The sequence below is a fragment of the Zosterops lateralis genome (genome assembly GCF_965231275.1).
Source record: "Zosterops lateralis genome assembly, chromosome: 4".
In the NCBI taxonomy this organism is placed as follows: Eukaryota; Metazoa; Chordata; class Aves; order Passeriformes; family Zosteropidae; genus Zosterops; species Zosterops lateralis.
In genome coordinates, this window is record NC_139765.1 from 42,653,776 (window position 1) to 42,662,019 (window position 8,244).

Sequence of the window (8,244 nt, forward strand, 5' to 3'; positions counted from 1 at the left end):
CTTTGTTTTGTTTTCCTATCGACCTCACTGGAAAAGTAGTGGAGAACTTTTGTCAGTACCGTGACCCTGCAGGACTGAAAGGTAATGTGCTTTCCCAAGAGTACCAGGGGACACTTTGGTCTCTGAAACGTCTCAGTCTCAGTCTCTCCTAAGGCTTACTGGCTTTTAGGGGCCACTTCAACAACGATGAACCCTGAACGATTGCTCCTTGTCAGGGAGGCTCTTCAGACCATTTCCTTCAAGGACTGTGTGCTACCAGAGGGCAAGTAAAGAGAATGATGGAGGACTATTTTCGTGGCTCTGGTACTACTTAGAGCAGGACCTCTGTACACAACCATTAACTAAAGCCAGCAGCGTTTCGAGATAACAATGCAGGAGTTGCAGGACTCAGAGCAGCCCAGAGCACGGAACTGCAGCTGGCACGGAGCAATAGTGACTCCATCCAGATCCACCTTCTCCAAGGTCACCTCGACCACGGAGGTTCTCGCAGGCCCGTGTCTGATGACGGCAAGGGCCGCACGGTCCGCGCTCCGCCGCTCTCCGCCCACATTTCCCGGCGGGGCTCCGCGGGGCGGGGGCGCGGCTCGGCGCGGGGTGGGCGCTGCCCTGGGGCGCGGTGTCGGGCTCGCCGCCCCGCGGGGACGCGCGCAGCGGCGCGGGGGCGGGATCGCGCCTCGCTCCCCCCAGAGCCGCAGCCTCGGCCCGGCCCCGCCGCCCGCCTCCCTCCCTGCCCCGCTGTCAGAGCCGGCAGCCCGCGTGGCGGCGGGGCTCGGCGGGGCGTGCGGCGGCTCCCTGCGGCGCCTGCTTTGCTGCCGGGGGACGACAGCTGCGCGTCCCACGCAGCGTCTGCCCATCCGTCCGTCCGTCCATCCGTCCATCCATCCATCCATCCATCCATCCATCCATCCATCCATCCATCCATCCCTCGCTGCGTGGGCGGCGGCTGGTGTGTGTGTGTGTGTGTGACTGACAGTGAGGCGCGCTCAGCGCGGGGGCAGCCGCTCGCACGGAGCCCGCCCGGGCCACGCCGGAGCGCCCCGGCTGCGGCAGCCGCTTCTCCGTCCCCCGGAGCCCTCCCCGGTGGGGACAACCTCAGCGGCCTCGCTGCTCGTCCTCCTCCTCCCTCCTGGCGGGTAGGTTACGTTACCTGCTCTCTAGCTCGGACCGGATCTAATCCCGCGGCCGCCGCCGGCTCCTCTCCCGGCCGCGGGGGCGAGTGGGGGAATTAATTTATTTATTTTCCATGAGGTGTCCTCTGCAGCGGAGCGGCGGCGGGAGAGCCCGGGCCGGGCGGCAGGGAGGGAGGCCCGGGCGCTGCTGTCCCGGGGGTGCTGCCGGGGAGCGGCTGAAGCGCTTCAGCACCGGCGCGGGGGGGCGGGGGCTGCAGAGGAGACGCCTCCCGGGCTGCCCAACCCGGCTCCGCGGGGCCGGCGGGGGCGCGGCGCCCGGCCCGGGGACAGGGGGATGGAGCCGCCGGCGGCGGGGGAGGTGGGACGGGACGGGATGTACCGGGCTGGGCCGGGCGGACAGCGCCGGGCCCCCCGCCCTCGGGCCAGCCGTGAGCGCTCCCCGCCCCTGCCCGGAGCCCCTCGGCGCCCGGAGCCCCTCGGCGCCCGGAGCCCCTCGGCGCGGAGCTGCGGCGGGGACAGGGACCGCACTTCTGGCAGCGCCAAACTGTCCATGCCCCCGTCCCACCCCCACCTCCTCCCTTCGACACCCAGGGTGCCAAGTATTTCACATTAAAGGCAGTTTCCTCTCTCTGGTCCACCGAAAGTCTAAAAAACGTGTATCAGTTTCCGCGTGTTAGGGGAAAAATAAAAAGTAAATTAACTGAATTCGTTTTGCGCTCAGCGCAGGACCTTCGTCTTCTGAAACGGGAACTGAAATTTGGCCAGTCAGCCAAAGTTGCTGATGAAAATCTTGGTCACCTCAGCATTTTTGTCTCGTTAAGGAAAAAAAAAAAGTTATGAAAAGTGTTTTGTACGTATGATGAATATATCTATGAAAGTGACCGCTAAAATATCCAGAAATCCTGTCCTTAAGGCTAAAATGCTGTAAGGAAAGAGATGAACATAATCATATGATTGCATCATTAAAGCCTTTACCATAGTACCTATTCTTGTCTAAAGGTTGCTACATTATGTGCAATACTTAAGTACTGTGAGGAGACTAATTATAGTTGTTGAAATCATGTTGTGAAATATACAAAAGGGAATGTTAATATCATATTTTTTTAAAAAAAACACCCTTGATTGCAAGCACTTTGTTAGAGCTTTATGAACAGGGCCATTACAGGCATGTTAGGAACTGAGACTGCCTGTGTATGGATGGGAGAACTTGGGCTGTAGTTGGGCTCTAGTTTCCTGAGCTGCTAGTAAAGGAAGGAAAGACTTAAACTTGTGCAGTTTATTTTTGTCTGTTTATTTTCCATTAATAACATTTGAATCCCTTAGCTAGAATCAGCCACAATGAACAAAAAGCTTCAAAAAATAATCTGGAAAGGAGCATATCACCCCTCAAAAAACAAGCAGCATGAATGGCAATATCTATTACATCAAAGAATCCACCCACAGAGGACTGCTGTCTGAATCACAAATTAATAGAAATCAGATTTCTTTGTCTCCTTTTCTTATGAATTTATTTGTTTTTATGTGAGAAGTGTTAGGAACTTTTCTATGTTTTAAATCATAACCAATAAATCAGAAGACACAGACCTGCAAATATCAGTAATGTACCATTTTAGCATTCCTTCATTCTTTAGAATGTTATTGTTGTTATTTATATATTGTCCATTTCCAGGGCAAGTCTTCCAGATTCAGGAGGGAATACTTTGTCACATGTTTGTATGGCAGCCAGGACTCTACAGTTTCTGGGCAGATTCTGGCACTGTACTCATAAGGAACAGTAAGTAGTTCACTGGTAGAGACAGCAAACACTGTTCTTCCTGAGACAAACTGAGCAGCTTGGAGTCATTTTTGTGACATTGCATAAACTAAGTAGTACTTGAGTTATATATCTGAGTCCAGGGGCATTTTTAGGGGCAAACATGGTGACTGCCAGGGCAGCTAGTGGAAGTCACAGTTGCATTAACTTAGGTAGCAATATCAGTCCTGTCTTGGGCAAGTATGTCAAAGGAGCCTGTGCCCAGCACCCTCACAGCCACAGTGTCTGTCCTGGCAGCAGATTGCACTACAGGCTTTGGAAGACCAAGGACCCACAAGGGGCCCACTAAGCCTATTGGAGGGAAGAACAGACACTAAACCATGACTCTTGGGCATGCAAGCAAAGAAAGCTTGGGTACTGATACCCATGGTCAAACTCGTCCAGGCAAGCCCACAATTACAGGGTTAAAAATGTGGAAATTAGGATGAAATTGGATGTAAAAACTTTTGTAAAAAATATTCCAGTGCTGAAATCAAAGTTGTATGCTTGGCATTACAGCAGTCTAAAGCTGTCTTCCATATTCAAACACTTTTTGTGCCCTGAAAAAAATTGTAGGCCATGTAGGACCTCAGCCAGTTCCTGTAAAATGCAAAGTATATATATCTATATTGCCCTTTACAGTGAAATAGTAAAGCTTACATGCTGTTTTATATAATTTTAGGAAAGTAATTTTCAAAGAGAGCTGAAAAATAAGTACATGAAGATAGAAATGGTAACTGGTTTTAATTGCATAGTTTATTTCCTCCACTGATATGTCCTAACTAAAACAAATATTTATTTATATAGATTTAAATATATTTTTAATTTATAAATGCATACTATATATTATACATAAATTTTGCAGAGTGTAAAATACTTGTATGTTTTCAGGTATATCACACAGTATTTGCTACACTACATAGTACATGCTACATGCTGTGTGTAACACAGTGCTACATACAGTACAAGGTGATATATTCTGTGCTAGTAAATAAATTTGTATTTATATTATACTGCATATATTAACATCTATCTAGAAAGAGCACATTCTATTATCATACGTTAACCATTACAGGCATATACATTTTCTGTACATACCTATGTGCCTCATGCAGCTTCTTTCAATACCTCTTTTCAGAACACCCTCTGTAGGAAAGGTGATCTTAATTGACTTTCTGTTGCTGGGGCCTTCTTTGCATTTGGTGTTTTCCAGTCCAAGCCAGAGTCAGAACATAAACTAGCTGCAGGTGTAATAGTGTGGGATTCTGGCCTACAGTCAGTCCAAGTTCAAATACTGGGTATTAAGTGCCTGCAATCTGCTTAAAGTCACAAAAATTACCATGAGCCCTCAGACTAGAAGTTGCTGTATGACTAATTTTTTATTTGGACTTTGATTGTAGTGATATCATGTTTTAAGTGAATATACTCCTCTGTGAGTGTCTGTATAGTGAAGAGAACTGAAGTAATTTGGTTCTCAGTTGCAGATTGAAAAAAACCCTGTTGTCACTTTGCATCTTCCCAGTCTTAGTGCACCTTTGCTGTAGGAAGTCCATTATTGAAACTAAAAATGTTTAGAGTGTTAGCAATTAATAGTTTCTGAATGAATTTTAAGAAATGCTAAAGGTTCAGAGTTCTGTGTGCGTGTGTGTGGGTCTGTGTATGGGAGTGTGGCATTCTGTATTTTTCAGTGAACTGATTGTTAAGAAGAAATTAAATCATCTATCATATGTGTATGAAAAGAGCCACCTCTGTGGTTGTTAATTTTGTGTCCAGTTGATAGATTTTTGTGAGGTTGCATGTTAAATACTATCCAAAACATCCTGTTTTGGTAGTAACAGCTTGAGTTTTTTAGTGATATTAACGTAAAAGATTTGTAAGTATTATTTTTTCACTAGAGAAAAAGAAAACACTACAAATGTTGAATACCTGATGGTACTTTCTGTAAGTCTCTGCACTAACTGTTCAGGTAAGTCCCCTACTGGAATAGTCCCTTTTCTGTGTGACATGCCACTTGTCACACAGTTTTAGCTGAATCCAGAATTTTACATGTCCTCTTCTAAGCTTAGAACTTCATTGCTACATTAGAGATAGTGTCTTCTTGTCACAGAGTCTGAATATAAAGGGTACAGTTTATGATCATGTGTCATTCTAGCCTATGTCAGATTGCATTCTTATTATATTCTATTTTTTCTGCACTGATTTTGGTTCCATAAATATACAACTCAAATTTCTCTCATGCCCATAAGCAGGCTAGTGTGATCTGTATTCTTCTCATCTCCAAGTGATACACAGGATAATATAATGAATATTATACTGGCAAATCATCTAGGCCACATTTTGTAAGCTTTATATAAACAGCTAATGATTGTCAGCCTGTTTCACTCCACCTTCATTCATACACACAGATAGCTCTGTCACTAGCATAAAATTTCATCCTAGTCCTGTTAGTGGAAGAGATACATGTACTTCAAGTTTTGTATAATTAGAATAAAGAATTCTGTTATAATATATAGCCAAAGCATGTCTTTCTGTTGAGGTTAGTTTTCTCTGTAGCCATCAACCATGTCTATTCTAGGCCCAATAAAACTGTTTTCTTTTGCAGCTCGTGGTGACACAGAGCACAGCACATTGTAACTACAGGAACAGACTCGGCTGCGAAAGATCTCTATCAGACATCACAGAGAATTTGAGGCAGCTGGCAGTTATCAGCTGAAGCAGTTAGTCAGTAGAACTGTACAAGATAAATAGATAATCAGAAAGCAATCTGGAAACCTGGGAGAGATAATAAGCCTCTCTTCTAGAAGGGAGGTAACAACTCAGGTAGGTTACTCAGGAACTGAACTCCCAGATCAGTGCTTTGTCTAATAACACTGAAATACAGCGGCAGTTCATGTCTGCCAGCTCTGAAGTAATATTCAAGTTGTTGTTGGAAAGGCAGTTTGGCATATTCCGTTATACAAATCATTACTGCAATGGAGTCAAGAAGGACTGTACTGCTGAGGGGTGGCCAAAATCCCGGGAGCAACACGGCCCTTTGTTAAATTACAGTTGCCAAAATAGAAAACTAGTAACACAGCCTTTTTACTGTCCGTGCTACTTTGTTTATACTGCCGTGCAACCAGTCCTATTCCTGCCACACCGACCACAGTTGTCTGAGGGAAAAGTGTGGGGTGGTTTTGTGTAATTTATATCTATATTTAAATAATTAAAATAATTAAAAGTTATTTACTATGATCACAAAGAAGGGAGGGAAAAGGCCAATGTCTATGAGTAAACGAATGTGTTGATATTAGTAGCTGCATTTAAAAAGAGTCCTAAAGAGCCTTTCTGTTCAAGTCACTCTTATGATTCTTAAATTTCTGACTACAGAAAGTGTGAAATCTTGCATGAACATACAAGCAAACTGATACCATTTGGTGACTCTTCTTGCTAGGTTCTGATCTCTTGTAGAACTATATTGGTTGTAGGGAGAGAGCATGAGATATTTTGATGAGAGTGGGCACAGAGAAAAAGTTTTTGGCCTTTTTCAAAAAAGTGAGTGGCATCTTTCCACCACAGAATTGATCAACTGATTTTGTTAAACCACTCAGATGGATCACAGGAAATAACTGATGCCAGTGTAATATTAATTTTTGTGGAGCTGAACAAAACAAACAAACAAAACCCAAACAACAAACAAAACAAAACTAAAACAAAAATAAACAAAAAATTAAAAAGAGGAAGACTTTTGCTGCACAATTTCCTTGAAAGATGTCTCTAAAAATGTCTCAAAAAATTCTGTCTAAAAAATTCTGTGCATTTACACTGAAAGAACATAGAGCATAACACATGCATCGAATTTTTTTTCTGTGTTAGTTGCTACAATTACAGTGGCAGTTACAGTGTTTGTTACTACTGTACAATAGCTAGGAAAGCAACATATTAAATTTACAAAATCCATTAACAAAAAATTTGCATGTGTCCATGTTGCTGGTTTCAGAAATAACGTGTTGCATTTGAACAGTCTCTGTAAATCTTAAGAAGTAACTGCTGTTTTAATTTTTTAGGTATTGTTCTAATATCTGTTTTATCATGGTACTGGATCTGAATTAGTTGTGCACATATGTAAATTCTGCTTCTATGTATTGACTGTTGAGGGTGTTTTCCTTTCATATCTCATTCTATGACTGCTAAAACAAACAGAAGAAAGAGGCAAAGTTTTAAAGCTTACAAATGCATGAAAAGTTTTAAATTACCATTTGATGTGTTGAGGCCTGATTCATCTTTCTATTATAATCCTAGTGGTAGTTTTTTCTCAGTCTAGAGCCATTTTTCATATCAGTTTCTCAGTTTAGATGCAACTGCACAATTGTAAATTACCATTGTGTTGTAAGATATGCCTAACTTCATTAGTTACAAAACCTCTTACTCTTTTGATGACTTTGTTATTTAACAATTAGACGGGATGGTGCTTCTGCTGGTGCCCCAGGATCACACTGTTTTGCTATGTTTATTCCACAAAATCACCACTAATAATTCTTTTTTCCTATTAACATTTTATTGTCAGTCATTGTCTCATTATCAGTAATGTCTTTGGATGCAGAAGTCTGATACTGAATTGGTATTCAAATATCTACTTCTTGTCAAATAGTTTGGATTCTGCAACAACTTGTTGTGGTCTAGGGTGAGGCTTAGGTGCAGATTGAGAGCTAGGCATCCACATGGAAGGGCTCAGGTGTAAACTATATGTGTAAACTCTCATTCTAGACAACAGAGTCAAAGCAATCTGTGGACCCTTCTCAGTGCCTTGTCTGCTGATGAACTGCTTTGCATATTTTTCAGAGAGAACTGAGTTGTTCACTAAGCTCCATCTGAAAACAGACAAAAATTAAAGCATCACGTGAAATGTACTGTCAATGTCTGTCTTGCAGTTTTCTACAGGATGAAATCCCTAGAAATTGGAAAAATACATTAAAAATATATTTTAATCCCTAAGTTCCTGAGAAAAAATAGTGAAAAGAACTTTTCTTGAGTTTCTCCCAAAGACAAATCAGGATTCTGTAAAATTGTTGAATCTTCTCTTGTCATTTGCTGTGACTTGTGCATGTCATACAACAAAGTACTTGAAGCTATTGGCTAGGTAAAACAATCTTGGATATCTTCATGTGCCTTTGTTCTGTAATTGTATATCAATGTACATCATGGATCTCTCAGGCTTATTCAATGCATTTAAGATATTGACAGGATTATTTGAGTTGGTAACCTGAAATAATCTGACACTGCATTTATTGATGCAGAAGATTATTCTGAATTTTGTGTCCAAATGTTTTACTTACTTACTTT

The 8,244-nt window shown here is 43.0% G+C and overlaps 1 protein-coding gene and 1 long non-coding RNA gene across 2 annotated transcripts in view; one reads left to right on the forward strand and one right to left on the reverse strand.

Annotated features, from left to right (window-relative positions):
- Window positions 1-1,328, reverse strand: part of SLC16A7 (solute carrier family 16 member 7) — an 81,672-nt gene extending 80,344 nt beyond the window's left edge. Inside the window, exon 1 of the mRNA XM_083859268.1 lies at window positions 1,148-1,328. The gene's annotated coding sequence lies outside the window, so the exon portion shown is untranslated. The remainder of the gene's footprint in view (window positions 1-1,147) is intronic.
- LOC310908349 lies at window positions 862-4,888 on the forward strand. Its single transcript, XR_014589839.1, has 3 exons — window positions 862-1,133; window positions 2,800-2,904; window positions 4,818-4,888. It is a non-coding gene; the product is annotated as an uncharacterized lncRNA (long non-coding RNA).
- The last annotated feature ends 3,356 nt before the right edge of the window (window positions 4,889-8,244 follow it).